Consider the following 20,336-nt stretch of genomic DNA (forward strand, 5'->3'; position numbering starts at 1 on the left):
TAAGGAACAGACTAAGAAAACATAACTCTTCCATGTTAAAGGTAGATTTGGCTGTTTTCCTGAGGGCTCACCACCTGCAAGCACTTTCTAGGATTCCATTTAGCAGTCACTCTCTGACTCCACTTTCCTGTCAGGTCCAGCCTCCTACTTGCTGTTATTCATTCTTTTAACACTTGTGGAAGGCTCATTATGCGTGAGCCGGGGTCACTGAGTGGAAAGGGTCAGACGGACTTAGCACCTGTGTGCCTTTGCTCAAGTTAACCTCTTTGAGCCTTTGTTTCCTCATGTATGGAGAAGGGAAATTATAATATAGATAATATATATAAAGCACCTAACCCAGCATCTGGTCCACACAGGCACTCAATAAATGCCAGGCTCCGGGGAAAATGGATGTGCCTGCTTTTGAGGACCCTACTGTCTGATGGGCAGGACAAATTAGCAAGCTCCCAATGCACGGCAGCCAGAGGGAGGGTGCAGGTCAATGCAGAATATAAGGCAGTGGGGAGGAGGCTTCCCCACGGAGACAGCTTTCTAGGTGATTATGAAGGATGTGATGTTTTACAGGTAGGAAAAGACATCCTCAGTTCAGGGCACACAGGGGAGGCCCAGGCTGTGCCCTGGAAACAGAAAACCACCTGATGCTTAGGAGTGTGGTGGGGAGGAGGCAATGGCAGGCACTACCATTCCCAGCAAGGTTCCTGGAGACCTGCTCCATGCTGCGGCCGGCGAAGGACATTAGGTTATCTGTGCCCTCTGGCTGGATGTTCTTGGCAATTAAGGCCCCGTTCCATTCTTCCTGGCACCCACACTCTAAAGGGGTGCCTTACACATGGCAGATGCTGAATGCTATTTGTTGGGTCATTTGAACCTGTTCCCTAATAGGAATCATGTCTGGAATCTTTGGATGGGGCCATGAGCTACTGGTAAGGCCACTCCATGACTGGGTGAACTTGCCTGCTCATCTGACTTCCTGATCTACAATTTGTGCTGAGCGCTGGGAGAGGTCAGCCACAGTTTGAACTCCTGGGTGGCAAACGTGTTGGGCTCATGGACTGTTGCTTTGTTCTGGAGTTCTCTTGTGCCCTTATCTGTTCCCGTTAGTCCCAGTTTTACTGTCTCTGGCATCTGTCTTTAGTCCAGTTACACCGTCTTCAGCCTCTGATGTAGCCAGGCTGGCTCTGAACAGCCCTGGACCCTCTCAGTCTGATCTCCTCTCAATTTGTAGCACTCACAGCTGATACCAGAACTGACTTGCTAAGCAACTTCATTATCAAATTGCCAGCCTATTATTTTCCTTTTTAAATGTTTACAACAAGAAGAAATCCAATTGATCAAAAATTGGCATAACCAGTTGAGATTTTAGTGAATTTCCTAAACTAAAAAGGCAGTAAAGTGGCTAATTAAGAGCATGGGCTTTGGGGGTTGGCCAGGCCTGGGTACCAGTCCTTCCACTTACTATGAAACTTTAATCAAATTACAATCATGCATCGCCTAACGACGGGGATGCCTTCTGAGAAATGCATCATTAGGTGATTTTGTCATTGTGTGAACATCACAGAGTGTACTTACACAAACATAGTAGAATCTACTACACACCTAGGCTATATGGTATTGCCTATTGCTCCCGGGCTACAAACCTGGACAGCGTGTGACTGTACTGAGTACTGCAGGCCACCGTAACATAATGGTAAGTATCTGGGCTCTAAACATAGAAAAGGTACAGTATAAACATGGGAAAATAAAATACCTGTAGAGGGTAATAACCATTAATAGAGCCTGCAAGACTGGCAGTTGCTCTGGGAGAGTCAGAGAGCAAGCGGGGAGTGAGTGGGAAGGCCCAGGACATCATGTAAACGACTGCAGACCTTATGAACGCTGCATACTTAGGCTACACTACATTTGTTTTTAAACTTTTCTTTCTTCAGTAATAAACTCACCCTACCGTACTGTAACAGTTTTATTTTATAAACTTTTCATTTTTTTTTTAAACGTGACTGTTTTGTAATGACACTTTGCTTAAAACACAAATACATTGTACAGCTATAAAAAATATTTGTTTCTTGATATCCTTATTCTGTAAGCTTTTTTCTATTTTAAAAATGTTTTACCTTTTTTTTACTTTTTAACGTTTTTTGTTAAAAACTAACAGACTAACACCACCAGGTGGGCCCTGCAGAGTTCCTACTCCCCCTTCCCGGACCCTAGACTTGCTGTTGCTGCCACCACTAGCACAATGCCAGTACTGTACTGTGCAAAATCGCATGTGCTAGATTTTATATGACTGGCAGCACAGCAGGTTTGTTTACATCAACAGCACCACAAACGTGTGAAGTAACGTGTTGCACTATGACCTTACCAAGGCTAGGACATCACTAACTCATAGGAATTTTTCAGCTCCATTATGATTTTATGGGACCACCTCATGGTAACCTCAAATCAAAAACATACAAAGGATAAATAAAAAGTAAAAAGCAAAAAAATTAAATCATATTAGAGAAAATCACTTTCACTAAGAGGAAGACAGGAAGAAAAAAAAAAAAAGGAAGAGAAGGCCACAAAACAACCAAAAAACAAACAGGAGAGTAAGAGTGGCCAGTGCGGGGAGGTGTGACGGGCGGGATTCGGTGGTGGCTATCCGGGACCAGACTGCCCATGAAGAGAGGCCGGGTTGGGTGCACTATCGGGGGCTACACTGCCCGCGGCAAGAGGGGGTTTGGGGCGATACCCGTCGCAGGGTGGTGGGGTGGGTTCTGGGCACCGTCGGGGGCTGCGCTGCAGTCAGTGGGGGCCAGTTACAGGCACCATCAGCTGCTGCATTGCCTGTGGCAGGGGGTCGGGTTTGTCACGCTCTTGGGACTACACTGCTGACAGTGGGATACTGGTTAGGGGCGCTATCGGGGGCTACACCGCTCGCGGTGGGGTGCAGGTTGGGTACACTATCCGGGGCCTCATTCCCGACGGCTGGGGAGTGGCTGGGGGTGCTATCCACTGTCCGGGGCTGCACTGCCCATCGTGGGAAGCGGGTTGGGGGCCTTAAGGATCCGTGGCTGCACTTTTCACAGTGGGGAGCAGGTTGTAGCTTCTCTGGGACGTCACATGACTGGAGGCGTCACTGCCTCTCCCCAGACGGGGAGACTCCGGTTGGGGGTCCTACCCACGGCTGCGTGGCTCACGGCAGCGAGCGGCGGGTTCCGGGACTATCCGGGCTGCTGCTGCCCACAGTACGAGCAGGCTGGGCGCTATCCGGTGCTGCAATGTCCTCTCTGTGTTGCAGAGACCGCCTGGGACCCCTGGGAACGCCAGACACGGAGTAGCGGACACCACGCGGGGACAGGGCCCTGTGCGTGGAGGCGTCAGGATCGGGAACAGCACTTGGGTGGGAGGGTTGGCTGGGTCTGAGTTCCGGCTGGTTCGGCTCCCCATGGAGTGCAAGCCCTGGGGGGCCCAGCGGTTCCTGTGGATTGGGGAGCCGGCAATGTGGTGTTTCCAGTCCCCACTCCAGGCCCCAGTTCCTGGCCAGCTTGGACCAAAAGGAGAGGCTGGACTTTGGTGGGTGGGTATGAGCGCCTTCACTGAAACCGGCCCATGCCACCCAGTGGCCAGCACGACAAGGTGAGGCTCTACTGCCGCTACTCCCTGAATCCTCCTCTAGGCTTTTCTGGCTTTGCCCGCCCAGCTGATCCGTGCCAGGAGAAGGAGGAGTCACCAGAATGCTGCATGCTGGAGGCTGGAGCCTGCAGATGGCCTGGGGCTGCGGCTTGCCTTGTTGGGGTTGGTGGCGGCTACAAGAACTGCAGTGCGCCTGAACGGTAGGAGGGCGGCTAGCTGCGGCCACAGCAAGGGCTCGGCTGGGCAGTGGCCAGGTGATAGGAGCATTGTAGGGTAGGCCAGTGCATTGAGGGCAGCAGCAGTGGTTGTACTGGCATCAGCGCTAGTGGTGGCAGCAGCAGCAGCAGCAAGTCCGCAGGCCGGGAATGGGGAGTAGGAGCCTGCGGGTCCTGCCCTGCCAGGCCTTGGATGGATAGGATGCTTCCGGTGGGTAGGAAGCTTTGGGTGCTGTACCTCAGGCCTCCGTGGCAACAGTGGAGGAACAGCCAGGGCAAGGAAGAGGAGTCCTCCTTCTCCTGCAGTCTCTGCAGGGCGCCCTCCTCCTGCTGGCGCTTCAGCCAGGTGTGAGTAGCAGCATTATCTCACTTTTTTTTTTTTTTCTGAGATGGGGAGTCTCGCTCTGTCACCCAGGTTGGAGTTCAGTGGCACTATCTCAGCTCACTGCAACCTCTGTCTCCTGGGTTCAAGCGATTCTCCTGCCTCAGCCTCCAGAGTAGTTGGGACTACAGGCGAGTGCCACTGCATCCAGCTAATTTTTATATTTTTAGTAGAGACAGGGTTTCACCACGTTGGCCAGGCGGGTCATGAACTCCTGACCTCAGGTGATCCACCTGCCTTGGCATTATCTCTTATCAAATTTTAGGGGGTGACTATTTGTGTATCTTTTGCTTTTTTTTTTTTTTTTTTTTGGTTGATATCGGACTTACTCAAATTTCATGAATCAGGGAGGGAAAAAAAGGCATCATAATAGGCCTTCTGATTCCCTCATGTGTTCTTTTTCCTTCCTTCCAGTCTGTGTTTTCTTCACGTTATCATCATCTTCTTCTTCCTCCTCCTCTTGTTTCCTTTTTCCCAAGCTATAGCCTTAACAACAAACCAAAACTGAGTTTTAAGAATAAACTACTTGTTACTGTGTTGTCTTTTAAAAATAGTCTGTCCATTATCATGTTTTAGAGATGAGGAAAAAAGTTATTTGCATAATTATTTAGCTACTTGAGTAGTTATGCTTTCATGATCCTGTTAACGTGTTGAAAGTAGTTATTCAGGAACTCAATAAACGAAGCATCAAATAAAATGCTGGTAGAAACAGCCATTTCATCTCTCTCACATAGTAGTCTGGAGATATGCAAGAGGCAGAGGGGTAAGAAGTTCCAATTTATGAGATCATTAGGTGAACCATACTCCCTTCATATTAATTCTCTGCCACCATTTTCAGGAGTATTGTCATCTGCATGAGCAAACCTGGTTCATCACTACATCTTTGCAACAGGAAAAGGAAGGGGAGGATAGCGTATAATGTTTTTAGGCCAAGATTCACAACCATAAACAAGGCTTTATTAATGTTAAGCCCTCTTTTATTTCTAGTATTACTACCTTTGTTATGAACTTTTTTCTTTTTCTTATTTTCATTTTCAGTGATTACTCTAGAAGTTTATGCATTTTATTGACTACTTTAAAAAATCTATATTGTATCACATTTTTCAAGCCCACAGAAATGCATAAGGCCTGTAATTTTGACACTTATAAATTATTTTTAATACTGTCAATATATGGGAGTATATGCGTAAGTACAACTAGATAGCTTATTTTGAAGAGATAGTGTCTAAATTTTTGTCCAGAATAGATTGGTTGCAGTTTCTTAGGTGTGTTTCTCAATACATTGCCTCAGTTTTAAAATGCATAGAAACTTGAATACTCTTTAACATATAGTCCTTTGTTTACAGGCTGTTTAATATTTCTAAAGACTAAAGACATCACAGCCCCCTTTAAGGTTCAGTAATACTAATACAATTTGAATTATATAATGTTAGAATACAACAAATTCAGAGGAAAAATTGTTAAACTATCTAGCTGTAGAGCAGGAATGAAACCCAGGTTCTAAGCTGTAAGGGAGCCATGAGCTACCATACAGGTGCATCAGTGACTGGGCATAGAGTCGGCAGAATTACCGGATAGTTAAGAGAGTGAGCTGTGGAGCTTAACTCTATGTGAACATGAATTTTTAAACTGCATGGTGCCTCAGTTTATCCATCTTTACAATGGGGACAGTACTAAGTTTTTGGGTTTTTTTCCAGTTGACTAAATTGTTTCCCTAGTCTTTCTTGTTGCCACTCTTGATGCCCACACGAGAGGACATAAGGTAATTTCTGACAGACCTGGGACTCCTTGGGAAAGGACCCTCTCAAAACTTAAAGCTGTGCTCAGTTTTGCCTTGCTTTACCTGGCCTTTTTGATTTGGGCAGGCATCAGAAATTAGCAGTGAGAAGAGAGCTAACAAAAGCTGTGGATATGAAGATGCATTTATGGTAAGAAAGGTTATGAAAGAAAGAAATTTTATATGAGAGAGGATCCTGTATGACCAATTCTTGTCCTAAAGTAGAAGGACTAATTATTTAGAAAAGAGGGAAATCAGGACAAGTCAGAAATGCATAAAATGGAAAAGAAAACTTACAACTGCTAGATCGTCTCCTGTCTACAAGTATGGAGTGATGTTTGCATAAAGGAGCTCTAATTAATTGGCTTCAAAGGAAATGAAGGCTCTTACATATTTTGTCAGAAAAATAGAAACTCTAATGCCTTTTAGTTCATGTGACTTCAGTAATCTTTGGGAAATACAGTTTTAAAATTATTGGTAAAATGAAAATGTCTTCAAAATTTAGACATTTAGTCTAAATTAAGTCAGAAGTTAAATTTGCTAAGTGCTTTAATGTCATAAACTGCTTCTTTGATTGTGGAAAATTGTCCAGTTTACCTGGTTTGAAGCCATTAGATTTCTAGGCAAGGCCTGGGGTCAGGTGGAGTTAGCCATGCCTCCTAGCTGTGCTGGAAAGAGTCAGACTTTATCTGCAGTTCTGTCTTGTATCCTAGACTACGTACCTGGTATGTAACTAAAACTGCTTGCACACACACACACAAAAAAACGGGGGGTTTTGATTTTTAAAAGGCATGGGAATGTGGTTTTAAAAAAAACCAAGTGTTGTCTAATTTAGAAAGTAAAATAATTATTTTTAGTTGGAAGAAAATAAAGTTTAAGCAAGTTATAGGAAGTTTATGAAAATTAACTTTGTAAAGAATTCTATGTATAAGCAAGTTGATAAAAATTAAAAGGGTATTATTTATTTCTTCCATAAATTAAATATTAAAAGCACAATGAAACAGGGCCCATATGTGAAAATAATGGGGCTTTTTTGAACATTGATCTGTTCTTTAACAAGAAAAAAAAGAGAGTTATAAATAGTTATGAAAATCTTACTGTATACTCAATTAAAACTAGATAGATTCATAACATTTTATTAAAAAGTGGCTTTAGCATTAAAGATGCACTAATGCAAAAATAAAATTTGATTTTCTCTTTAAAAAGATTTTTATGTAATATTGAGAGACAATAAAAGATTTGTTTGCCTTTTGAGTAAATTAAAACAAAAAGGAGGGGAGAGAGAAGTGACAAATGTAGTTGGCCTCATGCTATTTCTACTGAGTTTTGTTTGGAAAGCTAAATCTCCTATCAGAGTAAACGGTTTTCCCCTTTTAAAATTTTCGAGTTATCGTTTTTGGCTAAATGAATGACTTACACTGACCTGGGATTCTGTTTTGGGATAGCCAGTGTTTTAAGCCTTTCATATTTGACAAACTTTCCAATATCAAATTCTAAGGTTAAAAAAAAGACAGCTTATGTGATGTATTAAAACCATATAGAAAGCATTGTGAATTATAAAATGGTGTTTAACTTTGGGTTATATTCATATAAATATGTTATTGCATAAGATTCCTATAACTGTGTCTCAGCATATGTTATCAGTAATAATTATAAGTCTTACATTAAATTGTTGTGTCATAGAGATGACCAAATTTCCTTGATTACCTACTAACTATACCAGTTCTGAGAATTTTGTCACCCACAGACAATTGTTGTCTTGTTTTAATCCTTCTCAAAAGGTGGTTTATAATTAGATATGGAATGCTGAAGGGTACTCTTGTATGCATCTCTTGACAACTTTAAAAATTGTGAGTTGGGCATGGTGGCTCACGCCTGTAATTCAAGTACTTTGGGAGGCCAAGGCAGGAAGATCACTTGAGGCCAGGAGTTCGAGACCAGCCTGGCCAACATGGTGAAACACATTCTCTACCAGAAATACAAAAATAGGCCAGGGGTGGTGGCATGTGGCTGTAATCCCAGCTAAGCAGGAAGCTGAGGCAAGAGAATTGCTTGAATTCAGAAGGTGGAGGTTGCAGTGAGCCAAGATCGCATTACTACACTCTAGCCTGGGCGGCAGAGCAAGACTCCGTCTTAAAAAATTAATTAATTAAAAAATTGTGAATAGAGAGAAACAAAACAACAAACTTCTAAAACTCTCATGGGAAGATGATATGTTAAACATTGCTAATCCTTTTGTTTTTCAGAGTCAAAAGAATTTTTTGAGTTATTACAACTTTCAGCAATCTGAGTATACTCCTGTAAGCAAAATTAGCATATTGCTTTCTCTCTACCTGACTTCTTCAGGGTTTAGAAACTATTTTTGAGTAGTCTCAACTTATGGCAGTATAGTTATTTGCATAAGCGCAATAACAATCTGTTTTCTTTTGTAACAGAAAATGAGTGGAGATGCTGCTTATTTTACCAAGGCATGCTTTCAAATACAAACACATACTGTAAGGAGTCAAAGTTGAATTACAAAGCCAATAAAAGCCCCTTAGAAAAACTGGCCTCATACCTTGTCTACAGAGTCCCTGGACAGGTTTCCTGGCCTGCGGTGAGTAATGAATGTCACATTCTGACAGGCTCAGGAGCCCCAATTATCATGGAACCTCAAGAGGAGAGGAATTTGCCCAACTTATCTAAATATTTATGACCTTTTGTACCTGGCATAAATTCATGACTGGACTCAAGGCTTCAAGGAGTATAACCTGATATTCTTCATGGAAAAAAGTTTTAGCAAAGCAATTTTAAAAAGAGCCAGTATGAGGCCAGGCACCGTGGCTCACACCTGCAATCCCAGCACTTTGGGAGGCTGAGGCAGGTGGGTCATGAGGTCAGGATTTTGAGACCAGCCTGGCCAACATAGTGAAACCCTGTCTCTACTAAAAATACAAAAAATTAGCCAGGCGTGGTGGTGGGTGCCTGTGATCTCAGCTACTCTTGGGAGGCTGAAGCAGGACAATTGCTTGAACTTGGTGGGCAGAGGTTACAGTGAGCCGAGATAGCGCCATTGCACTCCAGCCCAGGCGACAGTGCAAGACTCCATCTCAAGAAAATAAAAGGACCCAGTATGGCAAATAATTATTCCTACTGTACTTTATGTAAATAATTAGGCCAAATATAATAAGACTAAGACTTACTTTGCAAGTAAATTTGACTTACTGTGATTTATTTTTCTTAACAGGGGACTGGAGAGAGAAACATGATGTTTGCAAAAACTGTAGCACACATGTCGTTAGTTGTTCTTGAGTTTTTATTATTTTCTGCAGTTTGAACTAAATCCTGAATTTTTTGTGGGCTGTAAGTCTCCAAACTAATGCTTTCGGATTTTTCCTCCATTTTTCTGTCTTGCACTCAATGAAATGGCTCCTGCCTTTTAACTGAGGTCCTGCAAGCTTAAGCTTATTACTTGTAATAAAGGCAGCAAAAAACATGTCAGATCGGCCGGGCGCGGTGGCTCAAGCTTGTAATCCCAGCACTTTGGGAGGCCGAGACAGGCGGATCACAAGGTCAGGAGATCGAGACCATCCTGGCTAACACGGTGAAACCCCGTCTCTACTAAAAATACAAAAAACTAGCCGGGCGAGGTGGTGGGCGCCTGTAGTCCCAGCTACTCAGGAGCCTGAGGCAGGAGAATGGCCTAAACCCGGGAGGCGGAGCTTGCAGTGAGCCGAGATCCTGCCACTACACTCCAGCCTGGGCAACAGAGCGAGACTCCATCTCAAAAAAAAAAAAAAAAAAACATGTCAGATCATCACCACCTTCCTCCTCTGTAACTAAAAAGGCACAGCCCATCTGCATGCCACCTCCTAATACAGAAAACAGCTGTTTAACTGATCTAGTTTCAGAACTAGGAAACTGACTAAAAATTATGGGGCAGTATATTTAAATTTGCTCTTTCCTGTATATCCCAATCTGTTTGTCTAACAACTTCTGACCCAAATCTCTCTCTGCTAGTAACCCCATGTCTGATTGGTTCTGGAGCTGTCCATCTGGATCCCTCAGAGCTTAAGAGCTATTCTGCTAAGACTTTCACTCTTTACCCTGGAACTCATGATTTACTTTATAGTCCACTGTTGTGTGCTAAAACTGTAGATGAGAATGCCATCTTGGGTGCTCAAGGATGCATCTTTGTAAATTGCCACCAAAGCCAAAAGGAAGAGACAACAAGGAAGCCTCTTGTCCCACTGGGAAATGACATAGCAGAAGTTGCTAAAATAAAGTCTTCTGATGGGCAGGATTACGCTCAGGTCACTTATCTAAAGTAGCTAAAAATTTAAGCGAAGAATTATCCGTTTCTTCCCTAGTCTGAGATAATATATAGTAATTTAAAATAAGCTTGAGGTCCATAAGTAAGAGACATCTGCAGGTTTAAAACAACAATAATAATGCTAATAATAGCCGCAGTAGTTTCAGTTAATAATGCTGATAATCATGTGTGAGGCACTGGATTAAATGCCAGATACACATACATTACTTATACGCAACCACCCTTGAAGGATATATTATTATCCTCTTTTTCATATAGGAAAACATACATGGTGATAAGTAATGTTCCCAAGGTCACACATCTAGCGAGCAGAAAAGCTAGGAATTAAACCCAGTCTTGTGTGAATCTAAAGCCTATCTTTTTATCTCATGGTCAGCCACCCATGGCTTGTATTCATTAAAAGAAAAGTTTACCCATTTGAAGCTATCTTTTTTCCCTCTGCCCATACTAATTAAAAATAACATCAAAATACACTAGAAGTAAAAAGAAGAAAACCCCAAGGCATGTAATTGTAAACAACCTCTGCCTGCTGGGTTCAAGTGATTCTCCTGCCTCAGCCTCCTGAGTAGCTATGATTACAGGCACACACCATCATGCCCAGCTAATTTTTTGTATTTTTAGTAGAGACGGTGTTTCACCATGTTAGCCAGGATGGTCTCAAACTCCTGACCTCAGGTGATCCTCCTGCCTCGGCCTCCCAAAGTGCTGGAATTACAGGCATGAACCACTGCATTCAGCCTATTGGCAGCATTTTAAACATTCTCTTACTAATACATAAAATAAGGGGGCATCCCGTAACTCACAGTGTCTTACATTAAGTGGGTTATGGTATATAGAACAGGCAGTTCTACTCATGTGATTGGCATCTAGATACACTTTCCTTCTTAGAAGTACCACAAAAAAGAGGGCTGAAATGAAAATAATAAATTTTTTAAACAAAGTAATTCTTACTTTTTCAAAAAACTTAAAGCCAAAGAAAACTCAGTATTCAAATGAATAGGTACAGCTATTTTTTTTAATACTTAGATGTATAGAATGTATTGAATCAGGTATTTATGATAATAGTAGTATTTAAGACTGTTACACATTTTCAGGAGGGTATTTAAAGGTTATCTTTTACAAATATTTTCTAATTTCAGAAATGCTTTCATTTGAAAAAGCGGAATAAAAGCTTCTATTGAGATTGAATCCTAATCCTCCAATTTTAAGTCTCTCGGCTTGCTCCAGCTGGGGAGGTAAACATGAAATTTTTAAGGATGAAAGGGTCCTGAGAGATGGTAGAATGTGTCTGCTACATAATAGGTATTTGGCTTATGTTGGAGAAATAAATGGATTGAAAGAACGAACACATAGAGCTGAAGAGTTCATTGTTATTGTTTGCATATATGTAATAAACCTGCATATAATAAAAATATATATACAATTAAAAGTTTGCATTAAAATCTACAAGTGCACATAAAAATATCCTCTTTACTGTTGAAGAGGCTAAACGTTCACAGAAGATAACAACAGACAAAAACAAAATAGTAAGTGAGAAATTATTTTGGTTTGTGCCAGATTCACATTCCTTTTCCTCCCGAGGATTATTTCATTAATCCTAAACTTTTACTAGAACTTTTACACATGCTCATTGCAGAGATAAGAGAAAAAAAAATTCACTTACAATATACATGCCAAGAAAGAACAAATGTTACCATATTTTTTGTATGTATATGTGGCTAACAAAGACACATACTCTGTTTACATGTCTCTGTAATTGAACCCATTGATATGCCAAAGTACATCTTCACACACCAACATACAGATACAACAGATACAGATGTATCTGTTGACAGCTTCAAAGGTTCCTTATTACAACATCCTGTGCATTTTATGAAATTTATTTATGACATCCATTATATGGGTTCTTTGTAATACATTGCTATTTTAAGCAGTACTGAAGAAAACAAATTGCATGACTCCATCTCAAAAAAATAAAATAAAATGGATATTGAATTTTATCTGAATAATTTTCAGCCCAGAAATTGACATATTAAGAGAATTAATTTTTATTATGCATATGAAAAGTAAAGTGCTGTACATACTTAATTTTGCTAGTTAAATCACTTTAAAATGGTTTATAAAGTGCTCTGTAAGGGAAATGATGAGTGGATCAGGAACCAGCTTGTAGCAGGAAATCAGAGAGCTGGAGAGAACAATAAGGTTACAGGAGGATTTATTAAGGTGTACACCAGCTCAGCAGACCTGTGTCCAGAAAGTCTGAGCACCAAACAAAGAGAACATGCATTTTTATGCAAGCAAGGGCGTGAAAAATGTGATGCAGGAAGCAAGCTTACAGAAGCAAGAACAAAGGCAGTTAATCATTCTATGACATGTCTCGCATCTTGGGAAAACATGTTTTGCAGCCTGTGCCTATCTGTTTTGTGACCTTGCAGCTGTACAGCAGAAAAAAACAGGCATTTACAAACTTGCAAAGTATGTGGAGGAGAGATATGGTTAATGGTTCACAGACAGGCAGTTAATATTCTTTTTAAACTTCCCACTTGGTGAAGGTTGGTTGTATGGGGCCTTTGCCCCTCAAATAATAACTTTCTGTCGTAGGAAACAGAAACTTCTTATTTTTAATTTTCTACTTCATTCCCCCCTTTGGTGCTTTTCATAAAGGCAATATTTAATAGAAAGCACCACTATCTTCTATTTCTTCATAGGGTGGCGCACATTCCTCTTTGGGCAGTGATTGATATTTGGTCAAGGCCATTATTTGACTAGCGGTTTGCCTGGTTACGACTGCTTCTATAGTCAACTGAACGCTTCTGATTAGGAGAGGCAAGAGACAAGGGAGTATCAGGCACCCGCCCAGGATGGCTGAGAAGCCCCCTATAAAAGTCTTAAATCCACCAAAAGATGAAAACCATCCTCTGAAGAGGGAGTCTGGAGACCACCCTTTCCAGGTTTGAACTGGAACATGGGCTAGTTTTCGCATTCTGGCAGTAATTTCCATGACTGCTTTTCCATTACCATCAACTTCTAGGCAGCAATTCGTTAGGCTGAATTTTCCACATACTCCCCTTCCTGGGCCAGTACATAATCTAATACTAGTCTATTCTGGTAGATAGCATTCCTCATTTGTGTGTCTTGCTGGGCTAGCAAGTCTAAAGCTTTTGCTGTTTCATTAGTTATGATTTCAAGAACAGCTTGTAACCTTATGATTCTGTTGAGCATATAGATAGGGGTACAGTATCCTCATGACCCATCCTGTGCCCAAGTGGTGGGTCCATAATACTTGATAATCCTTTCAGGGGGCCACTCATTTTCTTTCCAATCCCCTATATCTGTGTCCTTTTTCATGTTTGCATCTATGCTTATTTTGACTTTTGTTTTAACTTCATCATAAACAGAGTATCCTAGAGCCTCTCCTTGTTTTAGGGGAATTAGGAAAAAGGATGGTCTGCTGTTCCTAGTACACAAGCTCCTGTCCATTTGGCAGGCAGTTGTCTATCTGCTCACGTTCTGCAGATCCAGTAAACGCTTGAGGGTGCTTGCCAGGTGTTTAGAGCTTCTAGCTGATACCAGGAGTGGTTTGAAGTAGGAAATCGGGAGAAAGAGTTTAAATCAGGTAATGAAGTGCTATTTTCTGACATCCATAAGGTCTTCCCTTTAGTTTCATCATAATACTGTTGCCCTATACAAGTAAGTCCTCCTACTGGATCTGTGAAAGCCTTCCCCCAATGAGCAATGCAGAATCTTCCTATTATGGAGGGTTTTAACAGCCAGACACTTGGACCAGAAACAGTTAGGTCAGTGGTGGAGTCAGGCAAAGTGAAATTATCTTGAGGCATTAATCCCTTGCCTCCCATGGCCATTGATCTCCCATGTTAGTTCTTCCACATACATAACATGAGGATATTCCTAGGCTGTCAGCTATATTCTCAGCTACTTGGGCAAACAGATTCTTTTGTTGGAGAGAGGAGTTTCTTTTAGACCTGGAATTGTGGAATGGAATGGGTTTTTGCCTTCCTTATAATATATGAGCTATCCTTTGTTTGCTGACCACATTTTATAGGATTATGGGATAACCTGTAGCCCATATAGATTGGTCTGGTTCCAGGATAGTGAGATTTATAAGACTACAAGTATCTGTTCTGCAATCAGGTTTTGCTAAGAGTTTAATATATACCATGGGCTGTTTTGTGGTAGTCAGGGAGCCGGTGGAGCTCAATACACAATCCAGCAAGTTAATTCTGGCACCCTGCTGGTGCAGTTAGGAAACATGCAGTTCCTTTTTCCACAACTGCTACTCCTTGAACTCCTTATGGTAGTTGAGACTATGGGATAGGCAGATCCCATGAATGCCACTTGACAAGAATTATAGTACAGAGCTGAGTCTCTCTCTGAGTAGGTGAGACTCTAACTTGATTTAGAAGCCTCCCTTCTTTCATCCCACTATGGATCTCAAACCAAATCCCAGGCTGGAATTTTGGATCATAATAGGGCTGAGCTTTTCCCCAATGAGATGCAAAGATAGGCTGGCTCACAGGGATCAGCAGTAGACAGAAGAATGCATCTTTGAGATCCAGGCAAGTAAACTACGCAGCGCTTGTGGAAACGTGACCCACCAACCATCCAGTGGGTTAGGTATCACTGGATGAATGGAAACTGTAGCCCAGTTCACTGTGCGTAAATCTTACACTGGCCTATGTTGGTCATTTGACTTCCATACCAGCAAAAGGAGTGTGTTCCAAGGGGACCTGCACTTCACTATGATGCCATGCTTAAAGATCCAATCTATGTGCTTTTGAATGCCACTTATGGCCTCTATGAACAACGAGTATTGACGAACCCATACCGGAGTCACTCCGAGCTTTAGCTCCACCAAGACTGGTGCCTGATTTACAGCCAATCCGGTGGATTGTCTTCAGTCCACACTCCCGCAATCTTTGCAAGTAATCCATACATTTCAAGTGGTCCTGGCACTTCTCGCCTAAGTGCTGTTTCTGCATATAGTCTCCATTCCTCAGCCCTTGGGAAGGTGAGGGTTAATACTATAGTCTTTGGCTGACTCAGGTTTAAAGACATGTTCCCTGGTGGCTCGAAAGAAATTTGCGCCTGCAGTTTTTGGAGTAAGTCTCTTCCTAGCAAGGGGACTGGACAATTTGGAAGGTACAGAAACTCACGCTGGACTTCTCATCCTCCAATAATACACCTCCTTGATTGACGGAAGGGTCTCTTCTCCGAGACTCTGGTTGCCACAATAATAGTTGTGTAATTCCTGGATAGTGGCCTTATAGGTTGCGTCACTACCAAATGCTCAGCTCTCGTATCTGCCATAAAGTCCATCTATTGGCCCCCCATCTCCACTGAGACCATAGGCTCCTGGGAGCCCAAAGAAATGGAGGCCGGTCTGTCTCAGTCCTCATAGCCTGCTACCTCTGCTAGGCTGATTAGATCGATGTCCGATCTCAGAACACAGCAGCTGGTGGCCAGAGGCTCCAGTCAAACTCCCTGGTCATGGCTATTGCCCTTATCTTTCTCTGGACATCCATCCTTCCAGCGTCCTTTCTTTTTGCACAATGCACATTGATCCTTCTCCAGCCTTTTCCAGCCTTCAAAACCTGGTCTAGACTAACCTCTTCCACAACCACGTCTGCGACCATGTCCATGCCCCCTCACAATGCCAGTCTCTCTTGCAACCAGGGCAGCCACTAATAGCTCAGTCTTTTTCTTGAGCCTCCGCTCAGTTTCCTTCTTTTCCTCTTGTTCATGGTTAACATACACCTTAGGAGCCATGTCTATAAGCTGAGTAGCATTCATGCCTGAGAAACTTTCCCGTTTCTGAAGTTTCCGCTTAATGTCACCCTGCACCTGGATAAGACATGATGTCTTCACCATGCGCTGATTTTCAGCAGCCTCTGGATCAAATGGAGTATAGAGCTGGTATGACTCACAGAGCCTCTCATAAAACCAACTGGGGTTCTCATCAGTCTTTTGGAGCACCTCTAACATCTTTCCTATATTCATTGCTTTCTTCCCACTCTTATCCCATTTAGAAGTGCCTCCCGATACCTTTGCAGATGCTGAAGCTCCTCTGCATCATTTAGGTCCCAGTTGGGGTCTATCTCTGGGAACCACTCCTGGGCATAATGCCAAACATCATTTGTACCATCTGGCATAGTGTTCTCTTGCCGTTGGAGGGCTGCTTGAGTCACTCTCCTGTGCTCCTCTGTGTTGAACAGAGTTAAAAGGAGCTGGTGGCAGTCTGACCAGGTGGGGTTATGGGTCAGAAAAATGGACCTCATCAAGTCTATGAGGGTTTGAGGCTTTTCCGTATAGGAGACAGTATGTTGTTTCCAATTTAGGAGGTCTGTGGCAGACAAGCGCTGGTAGACGAAAATCCACTGCCCTCCTTGAACCTGGCCTTGCTGATCATGATAAATTTGCGCTCAAGTCTCACGGAAGGGCATTTGTAAGGCTCGGGTGCCTCCAGACTGGAGGTGGCCCGCTGCGTCACTTTGCTTTTCCTCCTTAGCAAGGGCCTCAGCAGAGAAACAGCCCTGAGCCATGCTCAGACGGACACCCCAGGCTAGTAGGCAGGTCTCCCCAGAGTGGGCGGGGCTCTCTGGAGTGCGCCAGGGCTCCACTGACTCCTCACCGGGACACTCAGCAGCCTCCCGGATGACGGATGACATGTTTGCCACCGCCACAGGATGACTTCCTACCTCAGCCACCTCCTGGCGGCCGGCAATGGAGTCCTGCTGTTGGGGCAGGGGTGGCATAAAGAGCCTGGCATTCAGTGCCTGGAAGGGACTCCAAGGAGGAAGCCACACAGCTGAGCACCCCCTCCAGGACCACCTCCCCCCGCGCCCCGGCCAGTGTGAGCCGCAAGCCTTGGAGATGCTGTAGCAAGCCTGAGAGTACAATAGGTGCCTGTTCAGCCTGGTGCAGCACAGTGCCCGGGCCCTACTCCACTACGGTGTCACCACAGAGCCCTGCTGCTGGTGGGACGGCACCACCCGCTGACAGTGCGGATGAGAACGGAGACATGCTACTGCACCTGGCCATTATCCACAGGCCGACCAGTGTCATGGAGCAGATAGCCCACGTCATCTACCACGCCAAGCACCTCGGCGTCGTCAACCTCACCAACCACTTGCACCAGACGCCCCTGCACCTGGCGGTGATCACTGGGCAGACAAGGGTGGTGAGGTTTCGACTGCAGGTGGGTGCAGACCCGGCACTGCTGATTGGCGTGGAGACTCAGCCATGCACCTGGCACTGCAGGCAGGCGCTAGTGCCTCAGAGTTGCTGTGTGCACTGCTTTGGAGTGGAGCTCCCGCTGTGCCCCAGCTGTTGCACATGCCTGACTTTGAGGGACTGTATCCAGCACATCTGGCGGTCCAAGCTCGAAGTCCTGAGTGTCTGGATCTGCTGGTGAACAGTGGGGCTGAAGTGGAGGTCACAGAGCAGCAGGGGAGCCGAACAGCCTTGCATCTAGCCACAGAGATGGAGGCGCTGGGGTTGGTCACCCATCTGGTCACCAAGCTCCGGGCCAACGTGAACGCTCGCACCTTTGTGGGAAACACACCGCTGCACCTGGCAGCTGGACTGGGATCCTCGACCCTCACCTTCCTCCTTCTGAAGGCTGGTGCTGATGTCTATGCTGAGAACAAGGACCCCCTGTGCCCACTGCCCTCAACCCCTCCTCTGAGAGCAACTCGGACTTGGAGGGCCTGAGAAGGACACCTGAAGCATCTTCCAGGGCCACACGCCTCAGCCTCACCCACAGCACCAAGGTGAAGACCTTGCTGCTAAATGCCATTCAGAACACCATGGAGCTGCCCCTGACCCCGCCCAGCCCTGCAGGCCCAGATAGTAAATATTTTTGGTTTCACAAGTCACACATTCTGTGTCACAACCATTCGACTCTACCCTTGTAGCACAGAAGCAGCACACAGGGATGATAGGTCAACAAATGCGTGTGGCTGTGTTCCAAAAAGTTTTCTTTATAAAATCAGCCGTGGCTACCATACTGTAGTTTTGACCCCTAAACTTACCGTATAAAGGTATTAGATGAAGTCAAGGAGAATACTTCTGATGGGAACAGTCACAAGAAGCAGAAGGCAAAAGAAAAAAAAAATGTATATTGATAGTTAAAATTAGTATGTAGAATCTCTAAAAAAAAATTCTTGCAAATCAGCACGGTTTTTTTCTACGGAACTTCTCAGAGCTTTTCAAAATGCTAAAATGCTTTGTGATGCTGCAAAGACTCTACAGAGTTACCCAAAGTTAGTGCACCTCGGTGCATCTCTGCAGAGGCTAAACCATGCCACCCATCAGGACATCCCACCAAGTGGACCTTTCCAGCCTCCCCTTATTTAAATGTTTCATGGCTTTCCCTTCTACATAAACAGTGTCCACTATCACTTAGGTCAGTGAGGTTTGGAACTACATTTCACAGTCCCTGATTCAAACTCCAACAGAGCTACTAATAGGAGCTTAAAGACTTGCAGCCGCTTGTGGATAGAGGGAGCTAATAGGGAGGTAGAGCCATCTACAGGAGATATGTGGTACTGCACAACAAGAGCTGTGCCAAGCAGGTGAGAAAGGGACTGAGAAATGCATCACGGCACCTAGTAGAAATCGCTCTAGGCTCTCTTTATTTAACACAGAGATTTAGCAACGAAGGCAGGGTTTTCAGGAGCAGACCTTTTATTTTTGTTTGATGGGGTTGGGTGGAGAGACATGATCTTGACCGCAGTTTATGTTATGACAACATGAGTGAGGAAGAGAGGATATTTAGAGTAAGTGTTTCCTTTGCAGGCTTGAATGGGCATTCGACTTACACACAAAAGTGCGCCCATTTTCAGTGTCTCCATATCAGCACCAATTTCATTTAACTGTAAGATTCTTTTTAGCATAAACACTTGGGGCGCTCAATCATTTAAAGGACATTCTACACAGAAGTTTGAAACCTCTTAATTACAGCAACTAAAACCTTACAATGGTTTCCTAGATAAGTCTTTTGTGTCGTATTTTGAAAAATAGATTTTTCTCCCAAAGAGTTAGGACAATAGCATTTATGTCATAAGAACTCTGTTTTTTGGACCACATTTTGTGATAAAAAGCAAATGAGCTTTGCATTTAGGAGCTCCAGGAAGTCCTTGTTGCCCTCAGAAGTCTGCCCCCTCACCCCAACAAAGGGCCAGACAGCTTAGAGGTAGGGAATATCTCTCTCCATAGGCTCACCAAAATGTGCGGCTGGCTGTATGTTCTTTACTGATGTCCTGCGAGCCCTTAAGGTATTTCAACAATGAACATCTCGATTTTCTGTGGATTTATGGAAGAAAATGTATCTCTCCAAATGTGTACAGTAATTCCCCCTTGTCTGCAGGGAATAGTGCCAAGACTCCCAGTGAATGCCTAATACTGCAGATAATAAACAACCCTATATACGCTATTCTTTTTACTATACATACATACATACATACCGGAAATATAGCTTAATTTGTAAACTGGGCACCATATGTGATTAACAACCATATCTACTAATAAATAGAACAATTAAGACAATAGGCTGTAATAAAAGTCATGTGACTGGTCTCTCTTTCTCTCTCTCAAACTATCTTACTGTACTGCACTCACCCTTCCTGTAGTAATGTGAGGTGATACAGCGCCTATGGGATGACATGAAGTGAGGCGAATGACGTATACGTTTTGACATATCGTTCGGCTACTACTGCCCTCCTGATGATACATGGGGGGAAGATCACCTGCTTCGCGTGACCCCAGAGCATCATGCCATGACAGTGTATTTTTTGCTGGGTGTCAGGAGCAGACAATGCTGATGTTTGGGGATCCTTGAGAATTGAAGGGTTGTTTTTTTGTTTTTTGTTGTGTTGTGTTTTTTTGCCGAGACCTGCTGGAAGAACACTGCAATCAGATGTTGTGTGAATTTTCAATTCATCGAAGTGTTGCTGCAGAGATTACAATTCTTCAGTGAGAATATGAGTAATTTTAACACTGCATTCCATCCTAAGATATTCC

General features: G+C 43.7%; 1 pseudogene; it reads left to right on the forward strand.

Moving 5' to 3' along the window:
• The first annotated feature begins 887 nt into the window (after positions 1–887).
• Positions 888–20,011, forward strand: LOC101022692 (annotated as a pseudogene).
• The last annotated feature ends 325 nt before the right edge of the window (positions 20,012–20,336 follow it).

The sequence above is a fragment of the Papio anubis genome, chromosome 19 (genome assembly GCF_008728515.1).
Source record: "Papio anubis isolate 15944 chromosome 19, Panubis1.0, whole genome shotgun sequence".
Taxonomy (NCBI): Eukaryota; Metazoa; Chordata; class Mammalia; order Primates; family Cercopithecidae; genus Papio; species Papio anubis.